Source organism: Strigops habroptila, chromosome 1, assembly GCF_004027225.2.
Source record: "Strigops habroptila isolate Jane chromosome 1, bStrHab1.2.pri, whole genome shotgun sequence".
Classification (NCBI taxonomy): Eukaryota; Metazoa; Chordata; class Aves; order Psittaciformes; family Psittacidae; genus Strigops; species Strigops habroptila.
In genome coordinates this window covers 67,568,755-67,593,053 of record NC_044277.2, presented here as the reverse complement: position 1 = coordinate 67,593,053, position 24,299 = coordinate 67,568,755, and the positions used below count along the sequence as shown (strand labels likewise).

The following is a 24,299-nucleotide window of genomic DNA, read 5'->3' as shown; positions in this document are numbered from 1 at the left end:
AACTTTTTAATTCCACAGAAATGAAGCTGACCAACACCAAAACCAAATATCTTGGGGAAAAAAAAAAACAAACCCCAACCTAAAGTTATGAAACCACTTCACAATCAAGTTCCATATCATAGTTATCTACCACTTAAAGGGTTTTTTTACTGATTGAAAATAAAACCCTGGATCACAGAAGCAAGGGTGGTATGAGATAGCAAAGGCAATCTAGGGAGACCACCTTGCCAAGTGTAACTTTTCTTAACTGACCAGGTACCAAGCACATTCGCTTTCACTGACTGCCAAGGTTATCAGCTAAGCACACCTTTTTATGTCGATTTCTGTTCCACTCGTCCTTCAAACAAAAACAGGAGGAATCAAAGTCATGTATCCTACAAGAAACTACAAACCGCGACTCAGTAACCTGCATAGTCCAGGGCTTTAGAATTCAAGTTAATTCTCTTCGGTGGATTATAACAAGAGACCTTTATGTGAACCTGACGGTAAGAACGCCTCAATCAGCTGGGAGTTACTACAACAGTACATGCACAAGATATTTATGCAGTGCTCAAAGTCACAAGCTTCTAATTTAGCCAAAAGTAAACGTCCCTTAAGAACCTTCATATTTCATAGTGCAAAACCATATTTAAGTAATCAAAAAGTGAATAATAGAGCAGTTAGCCAGCTCTTTAATACATTAGCTAAAAGTATATCAATTCCATTGATTTTTATGATGGGCTGATTTCACATAATGGATTAAGCTCACTAGAAGGACTGTAAAGGGGAAAAAATGCTTTGCCAGAATTAGTGGAAGATGGTGTCAAAATGCTTTTATGACAAGCCTACTGTTAAAACATTTTATTCAGGGATGCTAAGTTTAGAATACTACTGTCAAGAATAGATTTGGCACTAAAACTTGAGTAAAAGCCACAATTACACCTCTGCAGATGTATCTCACAGATTTCCAGTTGTATTTTGCTTTAAAGATTTTGTTTTATTCCTATCTAAGAAACAGGAAGCTTGGACTATGAATACATAGTCAAGCTTCGACACGGCAAAAGGTTAACAGCAGGATGCTCCAAGGATTCATAAAGCAAGCAACATTTAAGGGCACTAATTAATGATCTGGAAAGGAAAGTAGAAAAGTTAACAGTTATATAGGTTAGTCAAGTACAGAAGACCAAAAATGTAACCAGCTGGGAGCTAATCAACTATGATGTACAGGTGTAACAGTGGCAGATAAAATTCAGCATTAATAAAGGCAGAAGAAGTGTCACTGAGAGTTAAAGGCAGAATTCTTACCATGGTCAGCAACCTTCTAAATTAATCAGACCTAGTATAAACAACAGGATTACAAGCATCCCTGTGGAACTCAAGGAAGATCTCTTCAGTATGAGAACATAGCTGCTGAAAATTAAAAGTATCAGGATTCAAAAGCAGCAGTGGCAAGCACTAGCAAAACTGTATCTTCATAATAAAACTAGAGCTTCATTCTCAATCATTACCTGCAAAAGGCTACTGGAGTATTAGATTAAGTGGAGAATTAGAAATTAATAATGTCAATACAAAGAATCACAAAACAAAACGTGAAGAAATACACAGTTATAGACTAAACAATGTAAACAGAAGGGAAATAGTTTACACTCAAAAATTAAGATGCTGCTCAGTGGCAGGGGGAATAACACAGTTTAGAGGCACACTCTTTTGATGCAATGCATATGCAAGTTAATCTCTAGTGCATCTTTGTAATAAAGACTCTGCCAACAGCCAAAGGAGTACAGAAAACTGGACTGGGACGAGGAACATCACATTTAAGGATCCAGGCCCACTTCTATTAAGTATTCGTGCAATTGGTGCAAGACCCATACCATGTCAGAAGTATTCAACATTGGCCTCCTGTAATACTTATATCTGCCACAATTTCAATGCTAAAATCACCATGATGGTCCTGGCAGGGAGGGAGGAGGAGGGGGGAGAAGGGAGAGGGGAGAGGAGGAGAAGAAGGGGGCCCAAAACCACCTCCTTCCAAATAAAAGTTAAAAATCAAGATGCAGAAGAGCAACACTGGCACAAAAAACCTACACTATAACTAAAAGACAGCACTACAAACTTCCAGACTTTGGTTAATAATTTAAGACAACTAAAAGAACTCTGAAACTCTTGATAAAGCAATTGGTTTATAAGTATGAAACAGCACCATTCTCAAAAGCCCCACTCCAACTGCTAAAAAAGAAGCTATATTTCAACTTGTGGGTTGGTCCTTTTCCTTGTAAGCACTGAAGGCCTCCAATACAGGTCAACCTGCATCTAGAGATGGTTCCTGCACTTCCACATCAAAGACCCTTAAAGAAACAGACTGAGGATGACTGCAGAGACAAAGACCCTCTCATTTTGGTCCTGTGAATCAAACTTTTGTGCCAGGTGGATCATCTGAGACTTAGTATGTGCACTAAAAAAAAATAAATCACTAAAAATGTAAAATGCAAAATCTGTCAAGAAGCTCTTGTCTCTTGAGCTAAACATAATGTAAATTGCATTCAAATGATTTAAGTATTTGGAAGTACCCTATTTTTAGATGAGTGTTCCTGGAGCTACTTTTTGCTCTCATCCCAAAGACAAACATCACACCCTTTCTGCAACAGCAGAAAGAAAAACATTTAACAAGTTTACACCTAATGCACAGCTTATCAACATATATGCAACCAAGAAAGGGCAGCAGGATACCATTTCATTAAAGCAGCAATTTGGCACTGAAATCTATTCTAAATTACCTCTATTCTTTCTCTGTATAGCTTATTCCTGAACTCGTTTGAACAAATCCAGCCTGAGATGATGAGTGGGAAGGAAGAAATTGTATAAAAGTGAAACAGTACCACCTCACCACTAGGCTAGGCAATGACTGTCACATGGCATTTTTAAACCATTTCCATGACTTTCATTAGTGTCTTTGAATTGCTCTGTTCCCACAGGAACGAGGTACATGAGGAGTAAGATATCCTCATTCATGCAGCTTACAATTCTGAAAAGCCAGGCAGCATCCAATAATAGCCTGAGTGTTATCATTACCACCTTGATCTCAAGGGTGGCTTATACGTGGCGTCCTTGCCAGGCACCATTCGTACCATTTCTGAGATGACCATGCTGCCACAATCTCCCTATCATCGCCAATGATCTGAGGAATAGTTCTCTCTGATGTGCGTTCACGCTCTACAGATAAATTAAGCCTGACAAAAAGTGCTGGCAATACCACTTAAAAAAGGCCAACATCACAGAAGGACACAGCCAAAATTCCAAGTCACAGCAAACGACGAAGCTGGCACTAGGAAGTGAAATGCTTTCTCCGATATAAGCAGTCCTTTGTATTTAGGAGAAAAACGAGTTCTGTGGTGTTCCAAGTGTTCGGAGCAGCATGATCTTCACTGCCTTTGCAAAGGAGTGAAGTTGAGAGTAGCAGTGTATAAAAATACATGGTTAGTTACATAGTTTTGGTTTGCACAGCTGTTGGCTATGTTCATTTACAGTTCATGTAGTGCCAACATCATTTATATAAACAACAGAGGCTGGTTCGCTCCTGCTCATCGCCATAAAAGTTATTTCTCTCAGCAGCTGCTGCACAAAAATCAGTTTCTATTTCAGTATCGCACACTGTAAGTTTACAAAGCGGCGGGTTCTGGAGACCGCTGAAAACAAGCAGGACCTAAAAAAACTTGGCCGTACTTAATAACAAAGGGGAGGGAGGGGGGACGGACGACACACACTTCTGCTTTCTCGGAGTGGAAGGAGGTAGTAACCCTCTGTTAACACGGGTAAAGTCACATGAAAACTAAGTTCCCTTAGGCAACTACTTGGAAAGAGAGCCTTAGTTTCCCCGACCCTCTCCGGCTTTATGAATTAAAAGGAAATATAATAAGGATTATCCGGATTCTGGCAGATAAGAGAAAGTCTAAAATATTAAGTGACATGTTATGTAATAAACATTAACCGATCGAACTCGATGGGACAGCGGTGCAGAGAGAGATAGAGCCGCGGATGCCGCCCCGGTACTCCCCCCTGCACACACACACACTCCGAGGCAGGCTCCCGGAGGCTGCTGCTGACACAGAGCCGCTCCCGACCCCTGGAAGCAGCAACAGGACGTCCTCAAACCGCCGCGCACCCTTCAGCCCGGCGAGGATCGCCCCGGGAGCGCTGGAAGGCAGCGCGCCGGCTGTGCGCGCCCGTCCCCCCGCCCTGCTGCGCGGCCGGAGGAGCAGGCACCGCGGCGCGGCCGCCCCGCTTCCCCGGCCACCCGGCGGCGAGGAAGCGGCGACCGGCCGAGGCGGCGGCTCCCCCGGCGGCGGTGGGCGCGGGGAGAAGCCGGGCGCCGCCGCCTGAACTTGGCGCTTCCCCTTCCCCGAGCTCCGGCGCGGGGCGGCGGGAAGCGGAACCCGCGGCGCCCGGAGCCCGCACTCACCTCGGCCCTCTCTGTCGCTGCGGGGCGGCCGGACGGCCGTTGTGTGTGTATGGTGGGGGAGGCAACGTGCCCCGCCGCGGCTGCGCCTGTCACCGGGCGCCCGGGGAGGAGAGTCCCGCAGGGTAAATCCTCCGGGCGGCGGCGGGGACGGGGACCAGCCGCGCACCGCCCGCTCGTCGCGGCGGCCGCTGCCTCGCACCAAGTTGAGGCGCGGCCGCCGTTGCCGCTGCGCGGCGGGGCTGCCGGCGGCGGCCGCTACAGCCGCGGGGAACCGGCGCCTCCTCTCGCCGCCTCGCTCCGCGGCCGGGGAAGGAGCGCTGCTGCACCGCCGCCACCGCCGCCTCGGCCCCGCTCTTCCTGCGGCTGCCGGGAGCCGCGCTCCGGGAGCAGCGGCGCGGTCACAGCGAGCCCCGCGGGGGAGCCTCTTTCGCCGCCGCCGCCGCCGCCGCCGCCGCCTCCTCCTCCCTCAGCGCCCGAGAGCCGTCCGCTGCAGCCCCGCGGCGGCGCCCGCTCCGCATGCCCCGCTCTCCGCGCGCCGCTGCTGCCGCCGGCGGCGCCCCCGCCCGAGCCCTCCTCAGCGCCTCGCCTCCATCACCGGCGCGGGGGCGGCGGCGGGCGCAGGGAGAGGGGCGGCGACTGCCCGCCCCGGCGCGCGCGGGCACGTCCCCCGCCCCGCCCCGCCGCTACCCCGGATGTGTGTGTGTGGGGTGTGCGGAGGAGGGGGGGGGTCCGTACCGCGGGGTCCCCCGGCACAGCAGCACTGGCCCTCGCCTGTCCCCTGTGGCTGGGGGCCAAGGGGGGGCTGCTCGTTGTGGCCGGTCCCGGTCAAACACGCGGGTGGAAGCGGCCGTGCCTGCGCCGCCCTCGCACGCACACAGCCCTGTGGCAAGGGTGGGGAGCGCGGTGCTCGGGCTGCCGGGGCTGCCGGGACTGCGGTACGCGGGCTGCGGGCATTGGGCAGGTGCGGTGTGCTCCTGTGTCATCCCGGCTCCGCCGGCACCCGCCCCATCCGCGCCCTAAAAGGAGGTCTGGCCTAGGAGGGCGTGAGGAGCTGCGCGGCTGGATCGACCTTGTTGCGCCTTTCAATGGGGGCCACCAGCATCAGCCGCTCCCAGCTCCTTGCTGGGCCACGGGTGGCTTTGGCGGAGCTTGTGTGCTGCGCACCAGGGTGGAAAGAAACGTTGTGTTGGGTTATTGGGCTGTAGCAAGCCTCCTATTAGCAGTGGACCCCCAGCAACGTAGTGGGGTGTGAGTATGGAGCCCACTGCAGCATCAAAATGTGAGACGTGGACAGAGCCTTGGGGGACATAGCCTAGCATGAGTAGTCCCTGCCCATGGCAGGGGGCTTGGAACTAGATGATCTTAATGTCCTTTCCAGCCCACACCGTTCTATGCTTCTACGTGCCCTATAACCATGCTCGTGTTCTAAGATCATTTAGGACAGTTAGAAGACCACTTTGTCCCCACCCCCGAAATATATTTTGACACTTGAATGCTGGGAACTGTTTTATCTTTCCCTACTCCTATATTCAGCTTTTTAAAGTTTACAGATCAAAGTTTATATTCCCTCTTTAAAAAGTCTAACTAGCAAAGTTTCAGTGAAGAAAACACTGCGTTTCCTTGACAAGTGAATCTCAAGTCTCTGAAATGATGTGTAACTTTAAAGAGGTATTTGTTTACAGAACCCAAAAACCATGCTGTGCTCATTATAAACATACTTAACACATTCCTTGGCAGAAAACCTATATTCCAAAAGGAATTTAAACAGGGAAATGAGAAAAATAGAAAAAGAAGATGTACAGACAAAGTTGGGTGAGTGCTGAATGCTGTCATGCTGACACCCCACAATTTTGCTGGTGCTTCCATCTATTTCTCTCTTTAAAGATCTTTCTGTTCAGACACTGACTGGTTCTAGTCCTTTACCCACCATACACTCGCAGCTGCCACTAGCCCTGTGGTATTTTTGTCTAACCATAAGACTGATTTTTCTCTCTCTTTGCCACACACATAGGTGCCATTTGCTCTTGCCTCCCTCAGAAGTAACTTAGACCTTTTTTAAAGGCACTTAGGTTTCCCAACCATTCATTTGGGATACTTCAGACAAAATCAGTGAGCTCAGAATCCCTGCGTGCCCCCACAGACCAGTTGAGGATGAGTACTTAGTTTTCTAAGCAGACAGCATACAGAATCCTGTTTCTCCATATATTTTTATGTATGCAAAGTCTGACAGCCCTGTACTTGCCTACGTTTTGCAAGCATTAAAGAAGCTGTTTCACGCCCAGCATCTTCAGGCAGGAGAGTGCAGGCAGCAGCATGGTGCTTGTGCTTGGACTCCATCTACCTGTTGTCCCCTTGCTGGGAAGAGTCAAAAGTGCAGGATGGATTCCTGAGGAGAGGAGGCATCTAGCCAGGGTAAGCTGAGGCTTAGACTAAAAGTGGCTTTGACTAACGTTGACTGAAATAGTTGGAATAAAAAACAGTTTGAAAAATGCTTAAAATTGTAGTCAGGTGACAGAGTAAACACACATGTAAAAATACCAAAGTAGCCAATGCATAAACAGTAGGACAAGGAGGCATTCTTCGCCCGGTACAGGACTCACGCATACGTTCACCTCCAACGAGCTGAATGGGATTCCTTGTGTGCTTAAACATCTTAAATGTTTGAGCTTCACTGTGTTGCTCAGCTGATACATGCACCAGGGACTGTGTACTATGACAGGCAGCTTCCCCCTGAGAGGTAATACACACCACTGCAAGAACTGCAGAGCTGCCTTCATTTACCATTTATAGGCTGGGGATTGAATATGTGTTTGTGTTTATACACAGGCAAATAATATGAGAAGTATTAGGCTTTCCTATGCCAAAAATGACTGTTTTCAATTTACGCTAAAAAGTTTTAGCAAGAATGATCTATTGTTTGCAAGCAGTTTACCATACGCAAGCAGCTTAAAACTTGTTCCGTTATGATTGATGATGCTGTAGAATATATCCCAAACCCCTCTGGTGGAATGTCTTTATGACACCTCGATTATCTATTCTATTGCATTGCAACTGAGTCCAGGAAACTCACTTAGCAAAAATGTTATCCTTTTCATGAAAAGAAGAAGTCAGCATGAGACATCCAGATACAGCCAAAGACACTTTCAGAAGTGATATGAATTCACTAAACCATGTAGAAAAAGTAATTTTGGAGTAAGTGTACATTCAAAAATGTAGTCTATAATTTAAGGACCGAGTTTATGGCATTTGTATTAGGAGAAGTACATTGAGATTCAGGTTTATGGCTTGTGGAGCACTACTAAGCCAAATTTATAAAATTAGTATTATAGGGATCTTTTAAAATATGTGCATCTCCAAGTCATGACAACAAATAAATAGATTTTTAAAGTCTTTGGGTGGTTTATAATTACGGTCAGTGCTATCCTTCTGATTGTCCTGGAGGGGAGAAAGGAAAAAGAAGGATTTTTCTTGCTTTGGTTACACGTTTGTCCAAGCTGTGCCACCCCTCTGATGTGCCCAGAACCCTGCAAAATGCCAGCTCAGGGGAAAACAGTTAGTACCTGGAGAGGGGAACCCCCTGTGTAATTTTTACTGTAGCAGGCACTCATGGGTGCAGTCTCCGTCCTACACCAGCGGCCCACCTATAGCTGCAGGGACATGAGCTGGTCAAGACAAATGCCAAAGCTGCCAGGCTTTGAAGTTCAGGCTACCTGCAAGGTAAACAGAGGCGTTAGGGGCCACATCCCACAGACAGGGTATGTGTCACCATCATTCATGTCGGCAACATGGCTTAGGGCTGTGAGGACAACAGCCAGCAGCAGCCTTGCCAAAGAATCCTCACAGAACCGGGATTAAAACATTCCCCAGCTGAAGCAGGTCACTGTGTCAGGATTTGGCAGTTTGCTGCATCAGAATGTGAAGCAGCAGCCCATCTGAACTGAATGCAAAAAAGCAGTACCTTGGTGGAGGTCATTTTGCACTCAGTATTTAAATGGTGTTTTTAGAAGAAAACCTCAGAAATAAAAAGTATACTTACACGCCAGATACAATCCGCTTTGTAAAAAGAAAGAAATATGTAAATATTGTCTTCATGTCAACTTTGGGGAAGTGCCTGTCCCACCAGAGCTAATTGCCAATGAAGAAATTGGCCTTTATGGTTGAGGTTGTTACAAAAGGCGTCATAAACTAACTTTATTACAGCAAATGTTGAGCTGTATTTGCATTTTTTTCCATCGCATTGTCTTTGTTTTACAAGCTGTCTGCAATAGTTGTTCTTGGAAGGTCTCCAACAAAGCATTCTCTTTGGGGCAACTAACTGCAAATGAGATTAAAGCTTAATATGTCTGGTAATCAGTTTTCTATTAAAGAGCACAATTTGATTTCTTATGGTCAGCTGGGATCCCACATATCCTCATCTCTTCTGTTTTTCAACTTGTTGCTCTCAATAACCCAGAAAGGCAATTTGCCAACAGATGTCCTTTCACCACTTTTCCTGAATTGGAGTGTCATCTGAGAGGTAGTCATACACGACTTCTACTCCAGAATCCAAGACTTCACTCTATTAAATGCAGCTTTTTTTTCCCTCCAGCTTGGGCAAGAACAAAGCACTTTATGCCCTCCATTTGTTCTGGTGACATGCAATGAATAAAGATGGGTAAAGCTCGTTTGCTCAAACTGAGCAAACAGGAGCAGGTAGTCTCTGTAACTCCTCACTGTACCACTGTTTTGATCCAAGAGAGCTGCAGCTGTATTTTTCTTAATAGCAATAAAAATACTCTTTGAGGAAATAGCAAGTAAGAGAGTACCACAAGAGCTTGACTGTCTTTCATGAACCCGATCCCACCCCCCAGCTGATCTGATCTCACCTCACTTGTAAGGGTGGGAGAAGGAAACAGCTGCACTCTCTGCTGGTACCCTGGAGGGAAGGGTAGAGCACCTTCTCATCTCCCAGGGTACAAGGGTTCCAGCACACTCACTTCCCATGGATGCTCCCTGAGCCCATGAGTGCACAGCTCTTTTCTGCTTTGCTCCTTTGCTGGAGAGCAGTAACAGGGAGAACAGCCCTCCTTCCCCCCATTCCTTGCCCTGTATTGGACTGGAACTAGGACACTGTCCTGTATCTAAGGAGAAAGTTAAGGACAGAGAAACAGTGAGACTGGACTAATAAAACTGGACTGGGTAAGCCTAACCCTACAGATACCATGTAAATTTGTCAAACAAATAGTTATTGGATCATTTAGTACCATATTCAAGCTGTAATCGCAGCCACACTGTACTACTGCTATCTATGCTGCACTATTGTACTATAGAAGAGTCAGGAGCAGCAGGAGACCACAAATCATTAAAGAAAGGGTTTGGTAAAAGGGAATGCCGTTGGCGCTTTTACACTTCCTTTTTTTCAATATTCCTAAAATGCATCTTGACTGATAACTATACTTATCCTATTGGGCATATGGAGCAAACCACCGGAGGCTTCCTCATCAGAAGCTAGTTTCTTAAATCCCAGTCCTTAATTTTAACTTCTGTTAACTCTCCTATTGAAAACAAGCTTTAGGACAACATCAGAGGATATAGATATTCGTCAGTTTGGTTGTCAGAGGTCCAAGATGATTTAAACCCAGTTTGCCAAGGAAGGAGGTTGCTTCTAGATATAAACATTTCAAAGAATGTAAACACCAGTTTTCAGAATGTTGGTAAAAGGTTTTGGCAGGTATGAAAGTGCTTCTATTCCCATCTACATTAAACCTGGAACATATTCATCATTCTTACACAGCCTGTTGTTATTCCATATGTCATAATTTGTCATAATTTGTTTTGATACTTATTCTAAGTTCTGTTACAGGAAAAAAGAAGAGTGCCGTGTTCCTAGGATACTTCTGTCACAGCAATGACATGGTTCAATATATGACAAATCAATATATTACAAAATACTTAACTCACAACTACAAAATGTGGATGCTTAAATCGCAAGAGAAAAATAACTATTACACTTCAGTCAAATAGACGTGTGACTGAAAGGACTGAGGATTTATCACAAATGGCTCTAGCCTTTACAGCGTGAAAGTGAGTGGTCTTATTCTGGAGGAAATATGGATGAGCTTTCTCCCAAGAAAAACAGAAGCGGCCTGAGGGCAACATAAAGGTGCAGTAAACCTCTGAAAGATGAAGCCTCTGTTTTATTTTTACCAGAGTAGCTTTATGTTATGGATAAGCAAAGACAAGATATAATTTTATGTAGCCATTTGAAAGTTCATAAGCCTAGTTAAAGCAACTTTTCTCAAGCAGCCTTAAAAACAACAGTAAAACTAGCAACTAGTATGTTTGCCTGATATACTGTCACGTCTACATGATAGTAAGGTCTGTCTAACACCATTCGTTCTCCCTGCAGATGGGATCCCAGTGTTCTTACTTCAGCAGGATGTTTTTGTCACTGATTTAAAAACAATAAGCTATTAAAGTGAGAGCAGATACTAAATGTTTTCACATAAAAGCCTGCCACAGATTTCTCACCCAAATGCTTCCATCTATCCTTCACTATTTACCATTGCTGTTAACGCACTGGGTCAGCAATATAATTTTTTGCCAAATGTGAAACAAGGCAATTTTGTATGAGGTGTCAGAGGCCACTTGGAAACCAATTGCTTGGAGGAGAAAGTACCTTCTGAAAAGGGACTGTAAAAATGGCATCCGAGGGTTTCAACTTTGAACCTGTAAGGCTTCTTTAATAAATAGGCTCTGTTTATCATACACAGAAGAGCAAAGGAGAGGAAGAGGGCTTCCCACAGACAGGTCTGCAAAACAAAGGTACCTTCTGCTCCACACATCATAGAGTAACCAGAGTAAAAAGGCTGAATTCATCAGTGTAGAGATATGCTGCATCATTAAATTATGCCTTCAGTGACAACCGAATAGCCCATTTGCCTCCAGCAGGTTTCTAATGGAGGCGATGGTTGGAACTTAATAAACAGTTGTGTTAGAACAGCACTATTTGTTATATGCATGGCTTGTGAAGAATAAGCAGCAGAAGAAAGCAGGAACATTTCTTTTTAGTTACAAGCATCCGAAGAAATTACTGGCAGGTAAAGGAAGTGGACTGATGTGATGAAAATACACTACTTACCACTCACTTTTCAGGTAGAACAAGCCTTTCCCATTAGTCTCCTGTCCCTACCATAACATGTGTGTTGATTAGCATTCCCACATATTATTTCCAGTCAGAGGACTCCACCCATAATCTAGATTCCAGTTTTATTGCCCAATTAAGGTTTTAAAATGGCCAACACAAGCTGCAATTCAATGATGTAATTACATCTACGGTTTACCTCAATGACACTGCAAACAAGCCATGCCTGCATGAAGGGATGGTGTGGGTCAGACCAAAGGTCTGTCTAGCTTCATATCCTCTCTCTGACACCTGCCAAAGTGGGTACCCAGGGAAAGATTACAAGGCCCACTACAAACACATGATGGCACCTCCCCAGCTTCCAGCTGAACTCAGGTCAATTTCTCTTTTCAGTATAAAGGTGATTTGCAGTTCACTTATTTTCTACAATTTGCAGAAGTCTGAAGAGGCAATAGTCCCGAAGGTCATCTTCAGCTAGGTCTCCCTGTGCTTAATTGAAATGTACTGGCAGTATGTAACTGCTGCAGGTGAGCTTCGTAGACATGCGAGCTGCTGGCAAAAGCAACAGGCAAGTATCACTTCTATGTCTTAATTCAGTTTCTCCCATACGATCTGGCACAGACCATAGGAATTCACATACTTTCCCCAAGGGTTTTGATTTCTGGAGCCAGTGGACAACATGGAGGGGGGGTGTGTGTGTGTCAAATAATTTATCTAAAGTATAAAGAGGCTTTCTGTAAAATCAAGGAATAATCCATCACTCAGACGTCTGTCTTTGTTAACAATTTTCAAGCATTAGGAAATTGTCTAACCTTCTTACAGTTCCTTTCTTATTCGTAAATCCTTCTACCCAACAATCTCGAAGTATATGCAAATATAAAATGCTTCACCCAGGATACATTTGAGTAATTGCGGCATTCTAACAAGTTTTCTTCTGTCTTGCTGTGTAGCAGTGATTTTAGATATTAGTACATTCACTGCCTTTCTTCCAGGGTTGCACTGATTTTAGACAAGGTGGATAAAAATCTCTGTCTGGAGCTGTTTTAATGCTTACTGCCCAATTCCTAAATCCTGCACCATAACCAAGTACGCTGTGGCTGAGCAGGAGCCCAGCATGGAGGGATTAGAGGACAAAAAATCCAGCACCTCCAGGTAGTACTTGGCAGCTACTGTTTCAGCCCTAGAGCTACAGCAGCTGCCACAGCCAAAGCAGCTCTGCTTGGAACAGACAGAATATGCAAGATCTGCCTGTACTGTTGATCTACTTCTCTTTCCCACCTCACAGTTTGCCTGCATTTTTTAATTCTTCCTTTATGCAGTGCAAACAGTTCTACTTGGAGAGTAAGCTTGTGGATCCAGGAGAAGGATTATGTTTTCATCCCTATTACACAGTGCAGCCACAGAAACCTCCCCTCCCTTTCTCCCAGCTCCACCCAAATATTATGTTGTTAAATTAAAAACAAGCCACACTATTTTTTGGATACATGCTCAGAAATCCTAGCACAGGTGGATAGTACGGAAAGATTATTTCATCAAATGTAACAAGCATGGCGACTGTGCAAGCAGTGAGCTATACACTTAGGAGGAGATGAGAAAAAGAGGGAGCATATAGTCTAGAACCAGCACAGCATTATCAAATTTGTGTATTTAATTTTGCATTAGTCTATTTTCATACCTTTCTTTTCCTCCAGTCCTTTCTAAAAAAAGAGGTTTAACTCTCCAGAGTGCCATTTCTGAGATGGTTTCCCATGATGCAAAAGGGAAAAGTCTACCAGTTTTCCAGTGCAAGCGAGCAGCAGACGTGTGTGAGCAGAGCTCAGTAAGGAGGTATTTCCAGAGACCTTAGATAAAGCACTTAATACAATGCCCAAATACCACAAGTTCCAGGGGGATCTTGAAGCTTGCTATGGAAAAGAGACAATGGAAGAATGTCAAAGACAGGGCAAGAATGTGACGTTTCCTTTTAAAACGTTCAAAGTCCAATAACGTTTGTGTGAACCTGTTAGTCTGACAAAGTCATCTGCAAGACACAGTGTGCGGCAGTGGGTGTGGAAGGTAATATAGTACCTGCTTGGGGTTATAAACTGCATTCCAGTTACCTGGTACCAGTCCTGGGGCTAATCAATTCCATCAGAGTCAAGCATAAGCACAATATCATCATTTCCAAAATGCTGATTTACATTTGCACCTTTACATCTAAACAAAGTCTTGCTTTTGTCTACTCATTTGCAGGTACATAAGATCTGAGTAGTATTAAACATTGGGAACACTGGCACTGTGGTCAGTGCAAGTTTAGGTGAGTAAACATGCTGTACATCTACCACACTCTTAACCTGAGGTTCTCAGAGCTTTTGCTGATACAACTATCTTGGTCCCATTTTTGTTAGACAAACAGCTTCACTTACACCAAGGCCAAGAGACACCACACCATATCCTAACTAAACTTCATGTGACCCTGTAATGTAAGTAAGTAAGGTTACCGCTGCTTTTTGAGAGGCAGACTGGGGTCTTGCCTCAGGCTGCAATACAAGTTGATGACATAGTGCTAAAAGGATTCAAGGTCTTACCTCCCCTCCCATTCCTGTGCTTGATTATTAAGTTGTGCTCCTATTTTGTTACGTGTCTCACTTTTCACTAGAGCACATCACTGTTTAGCACAGTTTTTAACAGTAAAACTTGCTTTATGATTTGAAATATCCTTCTTTGGATAAAAAGGCAGCTTTGGATAAAAAGTGTTTTCTTCAAAGACACACTCCTGTCTTGCAAAGCAAGTGTTAAGTCTCTCTAGCTGAAAGACTATTTGTGGTTTGCATAGTTATTCTTTCAGGGTATGACATCATCCTCAGCACATGCATATCCCAGAACACTAAATTATTCTCCCTGAAAATTCCTTTCATTACTCTCAGATTGTTAAACATCACCTAGTGGCAAATTGGTAACTGATGTCTGTGGTTTGAAATGGATTTGCATGCTTAGTTCTTTTGTTACACACTGGGGTCTCTTACCTTTTGTGTCTACAGTAGAATTAATGATGTAAACATTTTAGAATGCAAGTAATAAATTATGCTAGCCTATTTGCCTTTTTCTAAACCTGTATTTATTTACTTTTTAAAAACAGCTTTTTGAACTACAAACAATACACATTCACACAGTTACACGTCCTCTGGTATTATCTGAGCTGCAAAATACAATTTTCTACCCAACCTTTGATGTGGGACTCCAGCCCATAGCCACTCTCTCTGACTTTGCAAAGTAGTGACCTTTTGAAGTTAACACTATTTTATTCATTCAGTATCAGTACTCCAACTAGTTGAACAGTTATCAGTATGATCTGAGGCCTCTGAAAGCAAAAGGTTTAATCAGAGCCCCTTATTGAGTCTTTGGGAGTATTCTTTGGAAAGACAATACAGGCTTAAAATTGGTTTCTTGCAGGACCTCTGGGCGGCTGCTGTAAAGAATAAGGAGACGGCATTGATCCGAGTCCCATGAGGGGAATCACTTTAACCTGAAGAATGCTGGAGTTCCCAAAAGCTGAATGGTGATGAAAGCAATTACCTGAAAGCACAGGCAATGTTTTGATGGTTTTGCCGTTGCCTTTTCTTCCTGGCTTTTGGAGCTGTTTTTCTCTTCGTTCCAGCGGTAAAGCCAGCATCTGCAGCTTGCTGCTGTCTGCTCAGCTAAGCAAGTGGCAAGTATTACACTTTGTTATAGTGGATCAGGCCCTTAAACTGAACAGTACTGTCTGTCATGAATCAAATAATCTCCAAGACATTTCTCCTCTATATGACACAGTTATTTACTTCCATATAAATCATGCGTTTAGGCACAAAGTGCTCCACCGCTTCTAACACCCAAAGAGTGATGAACTCTTCGTCACATACTCAAACTGAAGAGGAAACGCCCCCCTTCCTAAATTTCTTCTGTGCTGTCAACCAACCACAGTTCATATTTCTATTAAACAGGCAGGTTTTCCTTTCCTCTTGTGTCCAACATATTTTTTTTGTTTGGGCTCTCATAGTTGCTCACCTTGCTAAACCCCAAACAACAGACCCTGATGTTCTGAATGGTACTTTTATTAGGATTGTTGTTCTAGAAGCACTTCCCTGGAAATCTGATTGAATTTTTAGACGAATACAGATACAGAGGTGAAGAAAGGAAATGTACAAAACTTATTATTTTTGTATTTGAAAACTAGTTTTCCTGCTGTTCTAGGCAGATGGAGAGGAAAAAGATGATACTTAATGAGGTGGGACATATTGTACTTCTTGACAGCACTGCTGAGTCAGAATACCATTTTCTAACATGAAAACCAATGCAGTAGCTAATGTGCCTTTCAAACATGGTTTTAAAGTGAAAACCAATATACAAATCAACTTGTCTCACCTAATTTTCTCATAGCAGTGATAGAATAGTTTGGATTTATTGCCTACATTTGTATTTATTACTGCTCCCTCTTCCTCCCATTTCCTACCCCTCTTTTTTTTCCTCAAAGAGAAAATTAATAGATGCTAGCAGAGTAGCCTCTCAAGATAAAAATACCTAAGAAACCATACACGATTTTCCATTAATTTTTTCTAAGCATGCTGCTAAAGGAATACGGTCATGCACTGTAAGCCTCATACTGAGCTCTGGTCAGCGTGGGACATTGTTTTACACCACCAGAATAGAAATGTTGTTCTAACAAAATCAGAAAGCTTACAAAGTTTATAAACTTATAAAACCTAGAAATTCTCTGCTGGCAAGGTTAAATTATCCTCTGCTCTGAAACTAAAGACTGAAACCATCTGGGAAGAAAAAAATGATGTGTCAATTATCTAAAATGAGCTTGTGCTTTACATGTAACATTCATAAATATATAGTCAGACCACATTAATTCTACTGAGCAAATCCAGCCTCCAGGAAGCTTATTTTAGGCATGTGATTTGGGAAGCATGCAGAAGAGGAGGCTCATCCAGAGCTGGTGCAGTCATTTGGAAAAATGCTGTTAAGTGGAATGGATTCTGGAAGGACCCCAATGGGTCAGATACCGTCAGATACCTTTGGCTGTCAGCATCGGAGTTAACCAAACCTGTGGTTTTCTACACTTACTCCCAGCCACATAGAAGCCAGAGTTACCTTGACTATCAGCATTCATCTGCAGGTTGGTGTGTTTACTATCTGAAGTCTACAATCCTTCCCCTCTCAAAAATCCCAATGGCTCTAAGAGTCTTTTTCCAATTATGGGCAAATCAGACAACCCCTGCAGCAGCACTCAGAAATGCAGCTTCTGAAATTTCACAAAGCCAATTCAGATACTTCAAATGTAATTTTGGAATAATTCTAATTTAATTGTTGTCTTTTGCCTCAGAGTTTTTGTGCCTATGTGTTTAAATTAGCATTTTCAAGCCAAAAACTAAAAGCATTTTGCTGTAAGTAACAGTAGATGTTAATGTAAGAGCTAATGGAGATTGTGCTTACCACTGAATAAGGCACAAAGGAAAATAAGAGCCCCAAAGAATTTACCATCTAAGGGCTCATTAAATTCAGTGGGACTACTTCCAAGATTAAATGAACACTTCTGGGCTAAGTATTTGTGAGATCAGTTTCATTTTGCAGACATAAGATATAAAATTGCCCCTTGAGACTGGGAGAATAATTCTGCATAACAGGAGGCATGCACTCACTCTTACTATACAGCAAAACTTTAATGACAGTAGCAAAGCCCTCTGAAGTGCTTTTTACATACACTCACACACACACTACTATGTATGTATACAGAAGTTTTATCTTTTTTTATATGTATGTATGTGTCTGTGTATGACTTCCACTTGCATAAATAAAGATTAAAATCTATGTTCATATATATTAAAATCCAATCTACCAGAGCTGTACAGCACATGAGAATACGTAAGCTAACAAAGCAAGGGGGTGGTTAGAAAGCAGAAAGGCTTTCATATAGGTTGGAACTTCATTCTCATAAGACATTAGAGGTCCCAATTCTAATTTCAGAGTCACATAATTTTCTTGAGTATATGAAGTAACTCCTCTTTCTGGAGAAATTCTAGCTTTCGCTATGGTCAATGGAGAGTTTTCCTCTGCTTTCAAGAGGAATCAGCCCAGGCCTTGCTTCATCCAAACAGAAATCGTTCAGACAAGACTATAGTGTCACTGCTGATGCAGAAGTTGGGTCTTGTAGTTACATATTTTAAGGCACTGGATAATTCATAATCACTAATAAAGGAAAGCAAAAAAGAAACCAAACCAAAAACAAAACTAAAAACAACCAAGCAAACAAAAACCCCACCCAACAAAACCTATTTCTTATATAGATTGTTTCAGATGTAGCAAAATTCCCTCTTTCCAACCTATGGTACAATTTTAAACAATCAGTTAAGAGCTGTATGAAAGTGGGAAAGTGGATATTGACCACTGCTTTGGGATTAGGTGGGTTAACAGCCTGGCAAGATAGAATTAAACCTAAAAATTACAAGGGATTCTGGTCTGCAGGAAAACCCCTACATCTCACCGTGCTGTTCAAAGTAGTTCCTGGTATTAATACTGAGCTCCTACCAGGTTGGTTTTTTCACTAGTTTTAATACTAAATTGGGATTTATGCAAACATTCCTGAAAAAGGATGAACTTATTATATCTTTCTAAGTAGGAGATTGAAAAGTGCCTACCCGCCTACAAAATCATCATTGCTCCATCAGTTAAAATTACATCCCATATTGCTCTCATTTAATCAAAAGCCAATCTTCTTATGTTATTAAAAAGAACTGGCTTCTTGACATTAGCTAATACCACCATTAAACAAAAAAAACAAACAAAAAAATTAATAGCTCATCCAAAAATTAAGGCAAGCGTGAAAAGGAAAACATATTTTAGGAGAATTGGAGTAGCCTCGTTTCTCCAAGAAATAAAGAGCAAATATTGGCAATTTTCAATGAGCATTGGCAGAGCGCACATTGAGAAAATCATTTAAGATTTCATCATGGTAAAAGTATGATAGCATCAATATTTTAGTTTTTGCAACATCTGTTTACAGTCATGATTTTTCTTCTGAAGTACTATAAATTGGCAATTGTTTATCTACAGGAACGGACTCAATTACTGCTACCCCAGATTATGCAGTGAGCATATTCAGTAACTGAGATAATTAAGAGATAAACATATACTTTGAGCTACAGCAAAGCTTTGCCAGCATTAATTCTGCCAAATTAGAAGACACACATTGCAATGTCACTTACTTGCACTTCATTTTTCAATACTTTGTCCTTCACTGTTCACTTCTGTAATGCTCATGTAACCACTGCTTTGAAAATAATTAGAATTATGGTCTGACCACATACAGTTTGAAGAAATTAGCGCGTGACCTTCAACACTACACAGAAACATATACATGCCAGATGATAACAGGGTTATGCAGCATTAGAGAAACCACTACATGCAAACTTACACGTATTAGAAACATCAGTGCACTAAGCAAAATTTTGATAGATTCTGATGGCACAAAGATGTGTACTCTATATTGCTTAGGCTTACATTGCAGAAATAGAATATTTTTACAAGTCTCCCTCAAAACCTCAATTTAACCACTATCATTTCTCTCCAGCCTTTAAATGTCAGGAACATTCTTTATTTCCATTAATTTTTTTTCAATTTTATTTTTTGTAGGACAAATACTTAAGTTGCTGATGGTTACCTTTGAAGGCCTGAACCTTCTTAACTTTACTAAATCCATTGGACCAAAAAAAAATGCTTCATACCGTCAAACTTGCGTTACCTGACATCTCTTAGAGCTTGCTAATTGGGAGAGACAAAATGTCACTGCAGATTAATGCACCTTCTTTCACTTTGAGCACCTGAGTTGAATCTAATCTGCACAAAAGTGACTAAAAATCAATCTAATCTGACAGTGGTGAAATGATTAGGTATAATTATATGCATTCTCAGATCCTTAGCTGGAGAAGATGGATTCCTTGGAACCTTTCAAGAGAGGAATTTAAATGATACTTGTAGGGTTGTTTTCTTAAATTAAAATCTTGCAGAAAACATTTGCTTTCAATCATGGGAGATGAAAGGCGATCAAGCCAATATCTCCTGTTCATATCAGCCTTTAATATTTGCTACAGGAAACAACACACCCCCACGGCAGACGTGCATTGCAGGAAGGAAGGAATTGGGGGAAGGGAAAAACTTTGAAAAGTACTCAGATGCACCATTTTTAATTACCCCAAAACGTGCAATACATTCTTAATGATGGGCTCCTCTCCATTAAAGGAGCAGAGATCTTAGCTTGCTTATACAATGAAGTAATTAGTAAAATTCCTCATTTGCAAAGGGCTGTCTATATCCACCTAATGCAAGCAAGTAAACTCAGCCCTTCTGCCAAGCTCAGACATGACCAGGAGAGCATAACCCCAACTTAAAGATGATACTTTTTCTTTCTCCTCTCTTTCAAGTTTGCAGAGCCATATTCAACTACAGAGTAGGAAATAAAAGACACTACAACAGGCTGCCACACCTATTTTTTGTCAATAATCTCAGCAATAACACAAACCAGTGCTGAAATAAAAAAGATCTAGTTTGCTTAAATACTAATCATGCCTATTGAAAATATTCAAATGAATATGCACATCTTTTACTGTATAACATGACATCCTCAGCAGCATACAGTTAACAATGTTCTTCCTAAAAATCTTTCTTCAAGCGGTAAAATACATCCATTTATGATTCCAGTATTCAAAATGAAGACACAGATGATGAAATCATTGTATTCTATAGTCATTGTATTCTTGCACAGCAAATCTATGCCTCAGAACTAGGAACTTAATACTGCGATTAAACTAACAAATTTGTATTTGGTGAAAAGAACAGTTTCTCCTGTAAAAGAGAATCACATTGTTTGCTACTACTGTTGTATTTTTATGCCCACAAGCACATGGACAGCGAAAATCCAGTTGATACAACCTATCCAGAAAACTTAAGGAAGCTAAGTACCTACCAAAAATAATTAATGTTCTTACACAGATAGAGAACTTGTCAAAAAATTGAATATAACCACCTAAAAGAGTTATGGAAGTAAACAGTCCTCATAGAGATCTGTCCTGGGACTCATGCTGGTCATTGTATTTATAAGCAAGCTAGAAAAGGGGTGTAGCAAGGTGGAAAAAGTTGCTGATGCTACTTCGTTATTTATGGTAGTGAAGGCAAGGGCTCATAATGAAGAACTATATACAGACCTTATGTGACTTAGCAATTAGGCAATAAACCAGCACAGGAAATTCAATATAGGTAAACGTAAAAAGATACACAGGAGAATAAAGCTGTCCAAATTTCAAATACACAATGAGTCAACCAGTATTACTCAGGAAGAGAGACCTTGAGGTTAGGACAGAAAGATTATGGAAACATAAGCTTAGTGCTCAACAATAGTCAGAAAATCACTTATTCAAAAAGGAATTGAGAATAAAAGAGAACATCTCTTTGCTACCTACAGAGTGACTGCATTTTAAATCCTGCATGCAGTTTGTTCCCTCCATTCGAAAGGATGTCGAGCTGAAAATGTTCCAAACAGGGAAACAAAGAGAATCCAAGCATCACCTTCCATACAAGAAACAGGTAAGTAAGCTAGAAGTCTTGAGTCTAGAAACAGGGATTTTTAAGACTGAATAAGGTAAAGGCCTATAAAGTATTTAGTGGCAATGGAGAAGATGTGTCTTTATTGTCTCTCCAAAAAACAAGAGCCAAAAAGCAACAAATGAAGTTAGAAGTGAATCGGGTTCAAAACAGAGAAAGGTGGGTCTTCACGCAGGTGATTCAGCTGCAGGAACTTCTGTTTGTGGGATACCATGAACACCAACAGCTCAGACTTGTTCAAGCAGCACTGGACAAATTCTGGAATCTACGAAAAGCAACTAAATACATACACAGAAACCATCTACAGGACAAGTATCGTCCTGCGTAGTTGCCCTGTTTGTAGAGTCTTCCCCACACTTTCAGGTCCCACTCAGGATGATGTGTTGGGTTAAACCATCCGACCCCATACAGCCAGCCTCACATTCTCACTTCTCTGCGTGAAGGCACATGCCTTTCACAAATAACAATGGAATTGATACAATCACAGAAAACAGAACTGGAAAAATTCTTGAGAGGTCATCTCATCTACTCTTCCTGTCTCTTGGTAGAATCAGTTGCGTGTGACCTTCTGTGGCAGATGTCTAACCTGTTTTTCAGAACCTTCAAAAGCAAGCTATTCTAGTGAGAAGCTGGCTTTCTCTGAAAAAAAGCTCTTTGTAATACAACCTGAATCGTCCTTGCTGCAAAGTTAATCCTTTTATTTCTTCATCGTTACAGACACGGAGAGAGATGGTCCCTCCCCCCTTGCAGTGGCCTTTCATGTCCTTGGACTTATCTACCAAAACCTAGAAACAAAACCTAAGCCCTCCCAATTTGTAGTCAATCATTGAAAGAAAAACCCCAAATATCACCACTACCACCACCCTCCAAATACCAAAAGTCCTCTACATATTACCCACTTGAGTGCAGCGCAGAAAATAACAAAACTGATTCTTCTAGTAGGGTCATTACTAGTAGAAAAATAAGGATAAAAAAGTGTGGAGTATGGTTAGTGCATAAAGAATGGCCTCTACTGCTCAGTAAATTGAGTTCCCCTACAATGAGAACAGACAACAGTTCTTCCTTTTCTGCACGAATCTCCTCCAGCTCCCTTCTCCTTATGCCACACATGTAACCCAAATTCTCAATCACTCCTCACAGATCACACTTCCTAGACCTCAGAGCATCCTCTTATTCTCCTTGAGAAAGACAGGAAAGGTTTGGAGAGAGTCCAGAAGTGTAATGCCCAAAGCTTGACATAGCACTCAAATTGAGCCTAACCAAAGCTTTGACAAGTGAAGGGATTACAGCATGTGCCTTGCAGGCTTCCTGCTCGTGTGACGCCTGTTCCACAGCACTGCAATAGCACTGATTCATACTCAGCTCATAATTTACCCAGGTTCTGCAATGCCTTCTACTGCAACTGTTATCCACTCATTTTTACTCCAGCCCATGACTTACATAGTTCCAATTATTTTCTGGGTTTTTTTTCTTGTAGACAGACACTTTTTACTGAAAAAGAGATGATCTTTTTTAGGAATGTCACAAAAATTACACTGATGCTAAGCACTATGGATTTGCTTCTTTTGGTCACCTCACATGGACTCTAGGGATTTCCCAGGATCAACAGACAAGATTCTTAAAAATCACTGGCTGTAGAAATAAACTATGAATTTGTGCTTGACTGTGCTGGTGTGTATATATATATGTATTTTACAAAACCCAAACAAACCCCAACTTTTCTCTAAATTCTAATCTTGTGCTCTAACTACAGTCTCTGCTTGGATTCAGAGCATCTTCAAATTCAGTTAGGGTGGTTGTCACCTATTCCATCTCAGCAGAGCAGAGACCTTGGCTAAGACACTGTGGTTTACCCTGCACTTGAATTCCTAGTTTGCATTTGGAAAAAACCAACCAACCGAAAAAAAGGTGAAACTGACAAATTACCAGCTAAGTCAAGATGTCATCAAGCAGGTATCACATACTGGTTGTGCTCTGCATCCTCATCTATGGGGGGGGGGGGGGGTTGCATCGAGAAAACAGTAGTGAGCAAACATTCACAGATGGCCCACTAGTGCAGATACCATTGACAGTATTAACTTACTCAAATTTATATCCTAATCACAGTAAAAATATCACAGCCTTAATCTGCAGGCAAATGCAGAATTACTATAGAACTAAAAGTGCTGAAGACTTGTTCTAACAAGCAAAGATGCATGAGCGAATCCCTGTGAGCAGTTTATTAAGTGACTTCAACCCCTGTTCTGTTAAGTAATTCAATGGGACACTTTTATTTCTGTGAATTTATTCTTTATTTAAAATTATTAATAATTTAATTATATGACCAAGCTCAGTCTCCAGATTGCTGGCAAACTATTTGCCATTCCACAGAGCACTTATGTTCATAAATCAGATTACTTACTCAGCTAATCCACATTTTTTGCAGTCTACAAACCTACAGTGTTTTCAAGGTGGTTACTGCATTAAAGATTATGCAAATGAGTATCATGGCATTTTTATCTTTCTCAGCTGAGCATTTCAGAAATCAAGAACTTGTTCACATGAATAACTGCGGAAAACATTCATCAGAATCTGAATGCAAAGTAAATAGGGAAATTCTTAACCCATTTTCACTTTCAAAAAGATAAGATTAAATCGGGTATGATAAATTAATTCATAAATCTTTTGAGACAGTGGGTAAATATGTTAAATATTGCATAATAAATAATTATCCAGAATATAGAGAATACAGGGTTCCATTAACTGCACAATGACCAGTTTCTTCCTCTCACAGTATACGCAACAGAGTAACGTTTCAAAGTCAAAGTCAAACACTGCATGTCAGTTGTTTGCCAATGTAGAACTCATAGTTCACCATAGCAAGATCTGTATTTAACCTAACATCTTGTGTTAGATTTCTCTTGCCTACACACTATTTTGGTTAAACTTGCCAGACACAGCATGCATTTTGGTCAGAAGTCCACACTTCATGTAACAACACTGGTAAGTGGCAAGTGTGCTGCCAGCCTAACTTTACTATTAGTAGCAAAAAAATTCAAATTAAGTACAACTAAACTGCAAACAGAACAGCACTTTGACTCCTATCTTACTGCTCATTTCTGATGTGTCAAATTCATCACATTT

At 41.9% G+C, this 24,299-nt stretch overlaps 1 protein-coding gene across 2 annotated transcripts in view; it reads right to left on the bottom strand.

Moving 5' to 3' along the window:
- GALNT1 (polypeptide N-acetylgalactosaminyltransferase 1) overlaps window positions 1-5,073 on the bottom strand; it is an 83,897-nt gene extending 78,824 nt beyond the window's left edge. Inside the window, exon 1 of one of the 2 annotated variants that reach the window (XM_030492525.1) lies at window positions 4,436-5,073. The gene's annotated coding sequence lies outside the window, so the exon portion shown is untranslated. The remainder of the gene's footprint in view (window positions 1-4,435) is intronic. The other variant, XM_030492535.1, reaches the window with a different exon arrangement.
- Between the last annotated feature and the right edge of the window lie 19,226 nt (window positions 5,074-24,299).